Below are 15,218 nucleotides of genomic sequence, written 5' to 3'. Positions count from 1 at the left end.
ATGCAGATTAAGACAACACTTTGTCAGTTTGCATTTATGGTTATTGAGACATTACAGATTGATACATAGTATCTCGGTCCAGGCTTCTACAGGAAGGTAATCCTCATGGCAGGTTTTTTTTAATAACAATAATATCTTAGTTTTGTTGTGCCTGGCACAGTGCTGTGTCATGAAGAGGTCTCTTGTGACTGAGGCAGCTTTGCTGCAGTCGCTGCCTAGACCAGCCCTTGGATGTCAGCATGTGCGCAGATGACTGTGGCCACAGTGACTGTAGAGAAGGCGCGGGCCCCGGCGTGCCAGGGAAATGGCTCGCCCTGTGCATCACGTGCCTTGAGGATGTGGTTATGAGTGATTTATAGGTAAGGTACTGTGGGAAACAGCTTTCTAAGAGTGTAAGCATAGTAAACCTCTTTAGATCAAGTGATATTTGACTTACAAACAAGAAAAGAGGAGAGAAGGTAACTATCCTTTTACCAGTGCAAGTTAGCCAGACACTTTTAAAATATTGACTGGTTAAGTTCTGTCTGAAATTAAGTGTATGAGGATATCATACTACCTTTTTATCCTAAAACTGTATTTTTTACTCACTGATTGTTTAGTTTGAGGAAATTCACCTAGGATGGGGTTTTCTGAAGCCTGGACGGCCCTTCTAGATAATTTCACCATCCTCTGTTTTCTTAATTGTTTGAACTTTTAGCATCAGTGGGAATGACTAGTGAGTAATGATGAGACAGAGTGTCTCAAGATAAAGGAAAAACATCTCTGTGGTTCCTAGTGTGTCTCAGGTTTACACCTGTATCCTGAGAGTTCAGTGTTGAGCAGTTCCACCAGCTGCACTCTGGAGAGCGTGTCCCTGCAGGACCGTCAGCCTCTTAGCCACAAAGTACATACCTGAAAATACGAGGTGTTTCTCCCTGCCTGTCGGGCTGGGCATCTGCAGCAAGGCATGGGCGCCATTGCCTGCCCTTCCAGCTCTGGAGGCTGCAGACCTTCCTCAGCCGTGGCCGCACTGCTGCCTTCTGGGCCTCCAGGGATTCCTCCTCTCTCATGCCCTCTGCCTCCCTCTCCAGAGGATGCTGTGATGGCAGCTAGGGCCCAGCGGGGTCGCTCAGAGGCCAGCCCCTCAGAGTCCTCAGCTTCATCACTGCTTTTGTCCTGTAAGGGTCTGTGCATTCGAGGTACCACTCAGAAGCTGCGTGGGTGCGGGTGGAGGCCCTTGGAGGCCGTGCTCTAGTCTCCCACGGCGTCATCATCTGATTTGTCCAACAACAGCAGCCTGTCTTGTTCTGGCAAATTTCTCGGCCAGTACGTGCTGAAAATAAAAATGTAGTATTTCTCAACTGCCCTCAGTGAAAACGGAGAGCAGTTTATGATGATGTTTCTTGTCTTCTTTAATACCATTTTGAAGTCAGATAATACTTTGAACAACGTAACCAGGAAACCAAACAGTGATGATGGGTTTCATTACTGTTTCATCCTGTCAGATCACTCTCCCATTCTTTCTGTACCATTTTAACTTTTAGCTGAAAGGGGAATAATTGATCAGTAATGATGAAATAACTCTTAGGGTGGTAAGATGGTAAAATGTCTCAAAATAGAGAAAAAATATCTCTATAATCCCATAATGTATCTTTGATTTCTAAAAGGGTGCATTGGACCTGTCTAGTAATTACAAAACATCATTTGTTTTAATCTTTTTAAAAAACATAACTTTTTTTATTCTTTTAAAGACTTTTAAAAAGGATAAAAATTATTTGCTAATCCTTACAGATAGTTAAAATTGCTCAAAAAAGGAACTGAAAAAGTAAAAGTGGATCTGTCGGACCTGATGGCATACCAAAGGTTAAGAATTGAGTTTATAAAAAAAATTGAAGGGACACCAAAACCAGTTTCTAGAACCCTTTAAATCACATTCACCGGGCCATTCCCTGTCCCTTCCCAGTAACAGCACAGCCCTGTGATTACGTTTCCAGCCCAGCGTGTCTCACTGTACTGTATAATGCTCTTACTGTTCCCTTCCAGAGCGTGTCATCTGTTCTGATTGGTGGTCACCAGCTGACCCCAGGCCGGAAGTAGAGTTTGCGAAACTAATCAATATTTTGAATATAAATCAATCTGTAGGAAAATATATATGCATGCTTCTGGCCAGAAGGACTTTAAATAAATAAAGTACAAAATCTTCTGTGATTTATCTAGGGCGAAAGATCAATGGAAACCTAGGGATGGATTTGTAAATGTGAATTTCAATTCAGTATTCATGAATCCAGTCTGTAAATCTCTACTGACCGGCTTGGACTGGCTGAGGAAGACCACAGACTCGCAGAGAAGAGAGATTGGAATGGGAAAAGGGCGGGTGTTCATATACCTAGAGAGTGCTGTAAGCACAAGCTCTTGACTCCATGAAAGAACTTTCATAGACAGGATGTGTTATAAAGTATGGAACCAAGAGGCCCAGGCTCCACCAAGACTCCTTCAGAACAGTTCTTCTAACATAATAGGGGCTCGTGGAGAAACAGCAAGTCCTCTCATTCTTGTATTTACTAGTTGATAGGGAAAAAAATGATAAATGAAACTTAATGTAAATAAGAATTTTCAAGTATAAAGGCCAAGTCCCCAAATTGTCTATGATCTTAATTTTAGATAAATGTTTACTAATGTAATGATAATGCTTTTGATTCCGAGGCTCTGAAGGGGAAGTCCTGTTTCATTGGTGCCCGTCAGGTGCTGGGCTAATGCTTGGCCCAGCGTATATTACACATCTAGAACTGCTCCTAGGAGATAGGACTATCACTGTTTAACAGATGGACTGAGACTCAGCTGAAATAACTGCCCCCCCACCTCTTCCCAACACCTTCCTCAGTGATCTGGCTGTGTTTTCTCTTATGCCCACCCTGGGGCAGAGCTGTTTAGAACAAAGATGGGCCACCAACCTCAGTACATTTGACCCACAGGTTAAGCAGTGGGTCCCGCCACTGACATTAAGAGCTCGGTTTAAACTGAGATGAGCCTGGCCAGCCCAGCTCCTTCTGGGATCACAGGACTGGATCACTGAGAGATTAAGTGGGGTGGACCTGATGTAGAGGCACAGCTGGTAGCCATACTGTGAGTGTGGTGGGAACTCTCAAGTAAAAGACACAGGAGCGTTCTGGTCCTGCAGCTGCCCGTGGCATTACCTCCGTGTTCTCTAGCAGAAGTCGTTTATTTCCTAAGTTTTTTGTACTCAAAGATCAAAACATACACACAGTACATGGTAGAGGAAAGTTTGAAGGCTGGGTTTTCTAAAATCAAAGCCTTTTATAATTTTCATTTTATGTCCTTCCAAGGCAGATCCTTAGAGTAGAAGATATAAATGCTTCTTTTTTGCTATAACTCTTACACTGAAGTCGGTGCTGAGCTGAAGTGGGGCAGTCGTAACAGGTAAACTGAAGGAAAGCGAATGGCTCAGTGTCTGTTCCTGTCCTGATAGGAAGCGGTTTGACAGGGCGGAAGCTGAGTATGTCGCAGCGAAGCTCGATCTACAGCGCAAGACGGACACCAAAGAGCAGCTCACGGAACACCTGTGCACCATCATCCAGCAGAACGAGCTGCGGAAGGCCCGGCGGCTGGAGGCGCTGATGCAGCAGCTGGAGGTACACGCCGACGAGGAGACGCTGGAGCTCGAGGTGGAGGTGGAGCGGCTGCTTCTCGCGCAGGAGGCAGAGGCAGGAACACTCCCGGCGGCTCCTGTAGAGAGGCCATGCCAGCCTGCCGGGGAGAGTGCGGCCTGGGGACTTGCTAACGAGAACAGAAAGCCACCGGAGCAAGCTGTTTCCCCAGAGGGCTCCGGTAGCATCCCCTGTGTGAGTCCAGACTGCCCAAACGGAGGAGGCAGGGACATCTCCGCGGCTCAACCGTGAATGCCTGGCTCTTCCAGTGTGGTGTTCAGTAAAACACACGTTTTGCAATAGATAACACCCTGGCCTTTCTGATGAAGTCCTTTTTAAAACTTAATGTTTGAATCCCTGATTAAGTTAACATATTTGACTAAAGTCCCAAATTGTGATAATTTTCTATCTAAGGACATATTTCATCCTGATTTAGGTTCGACTCCTTCAGTGTTATTCTAACCCTTATCACTGGGTTAAAATAAGTGGATGCTGGGTGTGGTAGTGCATCCCTGTGACCCCAGTACCTGAGAGGCTGAGTCAGAAGGATCACAGGTTTGTGGCCAGCCTCCACAGCTTAGTGAGGCCCTGTTTCAAAATAAATAAAATAGGGCTGGGGTGTCACTCGGAGGCAGAAGGCCCTGGGGTTCTAGCTCCAGCACCAAAAAATAACAAAGAAAAACTGACCTGAGGGTAGAAGAGCATGAGGCTGAGGTAAGCCCCAGCACCGCCAAAGGAAAGGAAGGAGGAAAACTACAGTGCCTTTAGACCAAGGAAACAAGTAAAATGAAAACTGAAACTTGGTACCTAATTACATTCGTCTAACTTCTCCTGGGACAGGTGTTGAGAATGGAAGCCCTATTCTATGTAATCAGTAAAAAAGACACAGAAGTTGCTGTGTAAAAAAACAGGAAGAGAAAAGCAAAAGTAGCAGGTTGAATTATATGTCTGCATTTTACTAAAGCCACTCAACAGAGCTTGGAAATTGCAGTTTAGGTAAAAGAGCCAGACAACTAGGGCCAACATTATGTTTTGTCTCTAATTTGCCTTTGAATTATTGTAGCTTACAATCCAAGTTATTTCTTCACTGAAATATTTGATCTTTTAATGTATTCTCTTTTCCTTAAACAGTGAATTTATTAATTAAATTTAGACAATGGAAATACATGAGGCTGAAGATACTATAGAAACTGTTACTGCTACATTTGGTTATCAAAAAACTGATGTATTTTTAAAGTTATCTGTATATGTTTTATATGTTGGATCATTTTAATTGTTCAAATGCTGATTTTATCACTTTAGTAGTTTGTTTATTGCCTATTACTAATACTTGACCACTACATTGTACTGTAGTTAGTGTGTATTATAATTGTGTCACAAAATCTGTGAATGTTACTTTATGATATATTAAAAATCACAAAGTGATTTTTTATAAATATAATGCCTTTTAAGTTTTTTTTTTTAAAGGAGCTCTTATAAAAAAGAAGATAAGGAAAAATACTGTATCCATAACATTTCTTTAAAAATTAGGGCATCCTATTTCTCAATGGGCTCGATTAAGGATATTTTCTTTTGGTAATGTGTATGAGCTTTGTACTCTGATATAATTTGAGTTGGAAGAATACGTTCCATTACTGACTCTTCTCTCCAGTGCATTTAGTAGGTAGTTGTGCTTTTATTTATGAATGACATGTTAACATTGAAAACTTCAGTGCTCAATGCACCCTATTTTTCTATGGAATAAACAAGTCTGATGTATGTGTGCTGTGGTATTTCATTTACCTCAAAAGGCAGGTTCACACAGCTTAATTTTAACTCTTGAGCAGTAGTCTGTGTTAGTTGGGTTGTCTTGTGGTAGATACACTTACCGTATCTACTTTGTAACCTCTGTTAAGAACAATTCAATCACGAAGTTCTGCAGTAGTGCTTACATAGGGACCTGTATGGCCTTGGTTTAAGTATGTATAAGCTATGTGGAGGAATGAGAACCAAGGAGGAGACAAGTGATGGGACTTCAGATCACCTGATCTTTAATCAACTGACTTTACAATGAGGATCTGAAGGCCAGTGATCTCAGCAGTGGCTCGTGATGTGCTCGTGAGGTTGTAGCCCCGCGCTCCTGCTGTGTCCTGCATGTCCATGAAGTGCACTGAGTCCTTCTGCCTGACTGCTTGGCTTTATAACCTGGTGTGTGTGTGTGTGTGTGTGTGTGTGTGTGTGTGTGTGTGTGTGTGTGTGTGAGAGAGAGAGAGAGAGAGAGAGAGAGAGAGAGAGAGAGATATCCTTTTTAAATACGGTTGTTTTTTTTTTTTGTTTTTTGATTTGGTGGTACTGGGGTTCCTGGAAGCCCTTCTACCTCCGGGCTACACTCCCAGACCTATTTTTTTTTTTATTTGTAAACAGGGTCTCTTAAGCTAGTGGGGCTGGCTTCGAACCTGGGCGATCCTCCTGTTCCCGCCTCCCAAGCGCAGGGATTACAAGCGTGCCCACCACGCCCAGCTATGGCTATTATTTTGAAAAGACTTCACCGCGCTTGGCTTTCCCAGGGTGGTGTCTGATGCCCAGGTGCTGATGTAGAGGATAGACTTGTACTGCATCAGCTATGTCAGGGCAGCTGTCCCCCGTGTGGGAGGAAGTAGAGCAGTGGGAAGTGGGCTCGTCGGTATGAGGACCATGAGGACCGTGTGCACTGGCCTTTTTATGACAACCCTGATATATTCGCAAAAGCTTTGATACACAAATGCACCAAATCGATGATTACTGTGGAGGAAATCATGGACCTTTCGTAGAGCTGGCCCTCTGGTGTTAAGTTTCTGTCTTCTCAACTAGTTGAAGACTTCTGGGTTCTTCACAGTGTACCTGCCATTTAGGAGCCGACTACACTGGATTGTCCCACTCGTTCTTTACCAAGCCATAGGAATTTTCAGTTGTTTCTTAACTTTTTAATTTGGATAAACTTGAATTCCTGAGTTTAAGGGCTCTTAAACCTTGATTTTCTACTACCTCGTTAGATTGAGAGACATCTCTGTGGGAGTCAGAGGAGCATGGTTCTCATTGCATTGAAATAACTGGGTTTTTCCTGAAATTTTTCATCTCTGCATAATTCTGCTGAATGACAGCACTTGCAGGTGGTAAATCTTCATGCTTACCAAGAGCACAGCTGGTTTCCCAGTCAGACGCTAAAGATCCCTGATTGGAATTCCACGAGCACATTTCACTGCTGGATTGGCATTTGAGTTATAGAGTAAAAACTCAGCCGCAAACCTCTCCTTCTTCATTTGGATTTAGCAGTAATCTTCTCAAGGAGCTTATCTGAGCATTCAGCCCTGCCCCCTTCACAGCCTTGGCACAAAACCTACTTGAGTTATTCTGACCCCAGCCATTCCCGGTGACCTTTATAAATGACGTTTGGGGTTTTATATTTCTAAGGAGCCAAGTCATCATTTTAAAAGGCCCCGATAGATATAACTCAGTCTACTAGACAAGACCCGGGGCCACTGTGGACCTGGGTAATTATGCCTCTTCTCAACGTAGATATACCCAGGCCTGACTTGAACTACTCTCAGGAGAGATGAAGTAGACGTTGCTCTCCGGTCTGTCTTTACCTTGATGGGCTATGTTTGCAAACTCCTAATCCCAAACAGCTGTCTTGAAAACGCAATGACATCTATTTATGCAACAGATCAAACAATTTCATGTAGCTACTTGTACAGCTAGAGCTATTTAAGACATGTCTGATCGGCGCCTTTTGTCCTGAAGAAGCTTCGAGTCTGATTGGAGAAATAAGCCCCACACTCAGATCTGATACAGAACGTGTTCTAATGGGAAGCACCATGGATGGTTGGAACACTGAACACGATCGATCTCCCGGAAGTCCCACATTGTTAGCACACTCCTAATTTAAATATCCCATCCAGTTGTTTAGCAATCTATGAAAGAACAAGGACCTGCTATATTTCTTAGTGAACTTTTAACACTGGGCGACAAAATAAACCAAAATGAAAACATCCCTGTTGGCCATTATGTGCAGATTTTTATTTGAATAAAAAGTATAATCACCAGAGCAAGAGTGAATTGGAAAGAGGAGAGGTTTGGGCATGTCACTCATTTAAAGTCAAGTCTGTTTCAAAAAGAGTTCACCAGTGCAGAACCCCATCGAGTGTTGGAAAAAATAAGGGGGGGGGGGCTGACAGAATTGATAGTGTCTTCTTATATGGAGAATAGCTTAAACTGGAAGAGCTCATTATAATGATTAAGTTGTTGAACCCAAGACATAATAATTATTGTCTCAGCAAGACCAAGCTGGAAAATGGAACAGTATAAATTCAAGGATAACTTTACATGGAGTCTTGTTCAAAGGTCACATGTCAGAGGTCTTTCTAAGCTAAAGGACTCTGGAAGCTTAAAACAGAGACATAATTAAGCAATGAAATGTGACGGGGATAACATTTCTCAGTGATTAGAGCATGCCTCATGGGATAGGTCACTGGGCCAGAGGCTCACACGAGGAGTAAAGAGATGACCCTGTGAGGTATAGTGTCACCACCGCTGCAGGGAGGAGGAAATGAATCATGGCCGTCAGAAGAGCACTTTCATGGCTGTCATTTCAGTCACTGCCATGTGTGGTGGGCACGTGGCCCTTAGCCATATCCAGCATCTGAAGCTGTACGTGTACAACCGAGCCTTCACTTAATTAAAACCTCCACAGAACTAGCAGTCACCCCACCTACTTAGCCAAGGAAACACCGAGCAATTCGGACATGAGCTTGCAAAGTTATTGCCATATCTGTGGAACTACATACAGTCTGGGAAGATAATGATTAGTTGCTTAGCAATGGCTGGAGTAACCAGGTCGAGTTGTTATGCCTCTCACAAATGACTAAAGGATGTGGCTTCAGTGCCACAGAGATTTGGAAAGGTCTTGGGCCTTTTAGCCTAAGCTTTCCCTACCAATGTGCTGCTGGTAGGAAAGAGAGTGGGCTCAAGTAGTGGCCCACTAAGCCCCACACCGTGGTGAGGACCGGGCTTTAAGATGAGAGTGGAGATACCTGGTAGCCGTAGGTGGAAGGAGAAATAGCCAAACTCGAAGAGGCCCTGAAAACCACAGAAGAAGCAGGTATCTCATTGCGAGACTCCGCTCCTTGTTTCCTTGAAGCCTGTTGCTTCAGAAGATAGTGAAAAATCCGGACGAGACTGTGGGCAAGGTTTTCCATGAAATAGGAAGGTTATGTCCTGGACAGAAATCTGGGCCAGGAGTGGCCTGGACAGCCCAGCCCCCATTTCCTGTGACCAGTGTTCCCACTCTCCTAAGATCTGTTTTAGCAAAAAATGAGAAACAGTGGAGGAAAATTCAAACTCTCCCTCCAAAGCTTCGATCATTACAGTCCATGAAGTAAACTGGCAATCAATTAACAGGAAAAGCATTACAAATAGTAACACGTAGAAACACAGAAGCAAACGCAAAGTATGAGACTCAAAGAAGAGGCTAGTTGAGGCTTGGGTCCTCTTCAGAGGAGAGAGGGAATCGGAGAGGATGGCAAATGATGTGTAGGGCTGCTCTTCTGGGCCCTAATCGTGGTGCTTGGCTTTTAGCTTCCTGCAGTGTGGATCTGGTCTCCTCCAGCTAGTGACTTTTCAGTGAGAAGAGTAGAAGCCATGGTGTTTGTTCTTTGGGTGGGTCTGGTCAGGTAGATAAGGAAACTTTGTAGAAAGTGTCTCCTGTTGGGGTGGGAGAGTAAAGGTAGGGGAATCTTGACTCTGAGGCAGCTTCTAGGGTCTCCAGCATGTCAGAGCAGCAGACTGAGATGTCGTTTTCTGAACCCCAACAATGGCTACTTAGGTCTTAGAGGAACTCTGAGTCTCTAGGTTACTCCTCCTCCCGAGAGTGAGGAAGTACGTAGACAAGAGATGGTTGTAGGTCCAACACGCTCAGATTGATACACAAAGAGAAGCTGAACTACTTTTCCAGAATTGCACAAGGTCCTCTGTATGAGGCCAGCATGCTAAAAACCATATACACTACCACTGGTCCCTGGTCTTCAGTCCACGTGGGTTATAGCCCCATATTCTTTATTCCGGACCCTGAGGCTTCCCCCAGGGCTGTGTCTCTCTTAGCCACTTCTGTATCTCTCTCGGGGTCACTGCACATATGGGGCTCCCCTCTCAACCCCTCTGGGACCATGGGAAGTGATCTGAGGCAACCCAGACCCTTCTACCCTGGGTGTGCCAACCCCAGACCCTTCTACCCTGGGTGTGCCAACCCCAGACCCTTCTACCCTGGGTGTGCCAAGCAGGTTCTCTGGAGCAGTGTTGAACGTAAAGGATCTTTCTGATGTTTGCCATCTTCTGGATTTCAACCAGGAAATAAGGCACAAGACGCCATGTTCTCAGACACTGAAAAACTTCTGTTCCCTCCAGGGCTTAGCTGGGGAAGGGGCAGAAGAGTGCAGGAGCCCCCTCTCCAGGGACTCAGCAGCTTTTAACACGTGGACTTTGCCTTCAAATTGCCTCTTGTATTCCAGCCAGGGGAATTTTTATCTTACGTGGGCAGGAAAAAAATTGGCTCAACTAGATCAAATATTCTTCCAAATCTTTTTTGTCCGAAGCCTGAAGCTCAGAGCTTTTTAAACTGGAAAGCCAAGAATTTGTCTCTTTTGTTCTCTGGTTCTGCTGTGACAGTCCTCCCTGGAGGCAAATGATGACTCATGGTCTAACTGCCCGGATGGGGGGAGGGTCAAGGGTAACAGGAAGTCATGGAGAAAAACACATTGGTTAATCATCCAAATATTAGCCTGCTACATTAAGATTCTGATTTTCGTTCCCATTCTCGTTCAAGTAGAGATGAACCCAGCAGTCAGTCCTCCCTGCTTCTGCACTAGATAGGTCTCTTTGGAAAGGAGGTAACAGAGATCAGCTCCTCCAGCCTGCCCTCTCCAGGGAAAATGAGATGCAGGTGTGAGAGAAAGGGTGGGGAAAACTGCAGTCCCAGACAGGCAGCCCAGATCCCAGCTGCCATGACAGCCAGCCCTCCTCTGGTTCCCTTCCTCCCCTTTCCTGTCTCTTTTTCTTTTCTTTCTTTTCTCTTTCTTTTTCTTTTTCTCTTTTTCTTTTTTCTTTCTTTTTTTGTACTGGGGATTGAACCCAGGGGAATTCTACCTCTGAGCTACACCCCCAGACCTTTTTTTTTTTTATTTTATTTTTTTGGAAACAAGGTGTCACTAAGTTGACCGTGATAGTGCATGGTTGTAATCCCAGTACTTGGGAGGCTGAGACAGGAGGATCACAATTTTGCTGACAGACTCAGCTACTTAGTGAGGCCCTCTGCAACTTAGTGATACCCTTTTTCAAAAAATAAAGAATAAAAAATAAGAACAGGGGTTGTAACTCAGAGGTAGAATGTCACTGGGTTCAATCCTCCAGTTCTGCAATCAATCAATAAATTGCTGAGGCTGCCCTCCAACCTGAGCTCCTCCTGTCTCAGCCTCCCAAGTACTGGATTTACAGGTATGTACCACCGCCCCTGGCTTCTCTGGTTTCTGCTCTTCTCCGCATACTGACTTTGTTCACTTTGCCTGACTGTCACTTCCCTTCTGTAGGAAAGGTCTACATTTGCGCCCCTACCACATTGAGACCAATCTCTTGCCCTGATACCTGAATTCTAATGGAAAGGCTTCTGCAGAAGCCACTGTGATCCACAATCACCCCACTGTGGCCGAAAGAGCACTTGGGACAGGGACAGAAAGCATCCCATTCACAAGCTGTCTGCGCCATGCATGCCACTGAGAGAGGACAGGAAAATTCTTGAACAGGCAGAGCCTGGGCAGACAGCTACTGGGTGTCTACGTGGCCATTTCTGTTACTGAACCACCTTGACATCTTTTATACACCTACCACATAGCACTTCTACTGCTTACTCTATAGATGTTTCTCAGTTTGGCTTCTTTTCTATTTTTCTTGGTACCAATGATAGAACCCAGGGCATTCTACCTCTGACTTTTTTTTTTTTTTAGTTTGAAACAGTCTCACTAAGGTACTTAGGGTCTCTCTAAGTTGATAAGGCTGGCCTTGGACCTAGGATTCTCCTGTCTCAGGTTCCCAAGTACTGGGATTACAAGCATGAACCAACACACCCAGCTTATACTGCTTATTTTATAGCCATTTATGAATATGTCTTTAATTTTATTTTTCTTGGAACTAGGGATTGAACTTAGGAGCATTCTACCTCTGAGCTATACCAGCCACTTTTTAATTTTAATTTTGAAACACGGTCTTGCTAAATTGCTGAAAGTCTTGCTAAGTGTAGAGACTGGTCTTGAACCTGCGATCTTCCTGTCTCAGCCTCTCAAATACTAGGATTTCGGGCATGCACCACTGTGCCCAGCTCCATCCGTCTCTTCTAATAGACCGCCAGAAAATTGTGATCAGAAGTTTAACTCATCTTTACTCACAAAGGCAAGCACGGCGTTCTGCACACAAGCACGGTGCCCTTGACTATACCCGACACACATTCCACTCACAGAAGTTTACACTGAGGGGTCAAATGAATCCGTGAAGGAAGATGAACAATAGGGGTCATCAGAGCTGTACGTCTGAGCAATCAGTGGTCATCATAAAAGGAGGAAGATGAGGAACTGATATGATAGGTATCATTTTTGAAAAAACAATCCAGGTACCTTCAGTTATGCGGCACACTTAGAATCTTCTCTAGGCAGGGAAGGAGTTAAGTGGTTTTGCGCCGTGTTCATGGACTTCTGACATGATATAAAACACTACAATTTTGGCTTTTCCATTTTAGCTGACATAGTTTAAGTTGATGAATATTTTGATTTGTGCCAGTCTCGGGCCGTTTTAAATGCTATCCCTGCAGGAGTCAAGAAGTCCAGTCATAATCATAACAATATGATTGTCAGTCAAAGGCACCGGAAGATTGTTTAGGTGCAAAGAAAGCCTTTTCCCCTGAAAGGAAGCAGGGCAATTGAAATCACCTACTTTTCAAGGCACTGAAGTCAAAACTGTTACCAGCTTCAGGGTGTGAAAATCCAGGTCTCAGCACTTCCCTGTTCAGACTCCAGTGTGTCCCCAGGCTATCAAGCCAAGAAACAAGTTCCAGTCTGAAGTTCAGAAGAAATTAGTCGAGAGCGAAAGCGCCACGCATGGTTGACTTCTCCGTCGTCGTTATTTGCAGGTCAGGGTTTCAGCAGGGAATGCATAATGAATTCTTCTCTGCGGCCAGTGCTCCTTGGGGTAGAGCCAACTGCATCAGGGAAGTCCAGTTCCACAGATCCGGGCAGAAGAGAGACCCCCCTAAACAGACGGAGCAAATAATATTTGGTAGAGTTGATGTAAAGTTTATACCATAGGAACTGTTTTCATTCTAGCAGGCAAAAAAAATATTAAATTCATATAGAATTGAATTCATTAGGTAAAGGGGGAAAGTCAGAAACCACTGTGGGAAAAAGAAAGGAAGAAATGAACAGCCCAGAGAAGTGGATTACACAATTGAAGGCAGCCCCAAATTATTCACTCTCTGGGTATGTTGATGTCAGGACCTTCTTTTTTCCATGTTAGCATGACCTTAACGATTCCAGCTGCTCTACCAATTGGCTTGGTAACTTTATCCCACCAGAGGAAAACTGAAATTCAGGATGGGTATGCCCCTTTGAATTTTTATTGCATCAGTAGGAGCTTTTGCATGGAAAGGAACTGGTTAAATAAAAAGTTACCATAATAGAAAGTACACCTTTCACCCCCAAAGAATTCCATATACCCCATGCTGATATCAAAGGGGTCTCCTCATGGGAAAGAGCAGTGTGGAAAACAGAAAAGAACAGAAATCTGGTCCTCAGAGTCCACTGGGAGCTTCAGACAAGTATGAAACAATGACTTCATGTAGCGGATAAATTTCTCACATTCTTTAACCCGTTTTATTGGCATAATAGTCATGTATCCAGTTGTAGGAACACCAAGATTGCTCAAAGAAGAATATGAATGTATATTAAAAATATGCATATTTTTATTAATTGGTGATTTTTGAAGTCATCTAAAATGTCTGTAATTATCGTCTGTGTCACAGTTAAGGAGATGCTAACTTTGAAAACTCATACAATGATAATAGGAGCAGGAGTATATTTGTTGTCCTATGTCTGGCCCAGTTTCCGACACGCTACTGCCCCGAGACGCATGCGTTCTCTGGTCTTCAAGTCGGACCTCAGTGGGCCCAGACCTCCCTCTGTGGCTCCGGACTCTAATCCTCTCTTTTGAGAATCTACCTTCTCGTTTACACCGTGTCTGCTCTGGATCCCTCAGTGGGCAGCTCACATACCTGTCTCTGTGCCCGTGCGCTGGTTCCCCTCCCTCCTCTGGTCTCAGCTCTGACCTCCAGACTCTGCGCCTCCCTGGAGATTACGTGGACCTCCCCATCCTTGACCAGGCTCTGCTCCTCTCGAGCCTTCCCACTTGCCCTTAGTTGCCTTTCCCTGTGGGATCTCTTAAGATTTCATGAGTCTCTAAAGGCCCTGAAATAGAGTAAAAAAATGGGTAGATTTTGGAATCAGACAAACTTGCTTTGAAATCCAAGTCCTTTTCCTAATAAAATATGATAATTTGGCCTCTTCAAAGTTTCTTTTTCTCATGTGTATACCGGGAATAATATTGTCTCCTTTCCAGAGTTCTCAGGAGCATCAATAAATGTGAGTGTACAGATGCTTGGTCCCTTATGCTGCAGAGGAAATCAGACAGGTTTTATCTGTGCTGGCACCTCAAAGAGTTCCCAGCACAAGATAGGGCTCAATTAATGCTCATTGGATATATTCATGATAATTCAGTGCTCAGTAAATATTGGTTTTCTTCCACCTTTTTTTTTCTTCCAGTAGAACAGGGCTTATGCATACCTATCTTGGTATACTTACTACAAGGAGTTTTGGGGTATGTGTGTGTGTGTGTGTGTGTGTGTGTGTGTGTGTGTGTGTGTGTGGTTGGTTGGTTCTGGGGATTGAACACAGGGATATTCTACTTTTGAGTTACACCCTCAGCTCTGTTTTATTTTGAAACAGGGTCTCAGTAAGTCACTGAGGCTGGCCTGAGCCTGTGATCCTCCCATCTCAGCCTCCCAAAGTACTGGGATGGCAGGCGGTGCCACCATGCCCAGTTTTGATGAGTATTTCTCACGAGTCCCTGGCCTCACTGTTGATAATTCCCAAAGGTGCTTAAAGATCCAGTTACCACAAGAGCCGATCATTCATTTGTGAACCTCGGCACTGCCTGCCACTGATGGAAGTAGCAGAGTAAAAATAAAAATAATCTTAGGAGAAACAAAAGGATAGAATGCAGCATTGAGGAACATGGATCATTTATTAACCCATCTGCCCGGCATGCCAAGTAGAGCGCAAGACTCCAAAATAAAGGTATTGAAGAAGAAAGGGAAGGAGAGGGGAAGGGAAGACAGGAGAGAAGGGAGGAAGGAAGGAAGGAGAGAGGGAAGGAGAGGGAAAGGAGAAAGAAAAAGGAAAGAAATAGAAAATGAAGCTGTGCGGATACCGCTGTTGCTTCTAGGTTTCGAGTCTCCTTGGTTCCCAG

This window comes from Muscardinus avellanarius, assembly GCF_963383645.1.
Source record: "Muscardinus avellanarius genome assembly, chromosome: 7".
In the NCBI taxonomy this organism is placed as follows: Eukaryota; Metazoa; Chordata; class Mammalia; order Rodentia; family Gliridae; genus Muscardinus; species Muscardinus avellanarius.
This window is presented reverse-complemented; position numbering follows the sequence as displayed.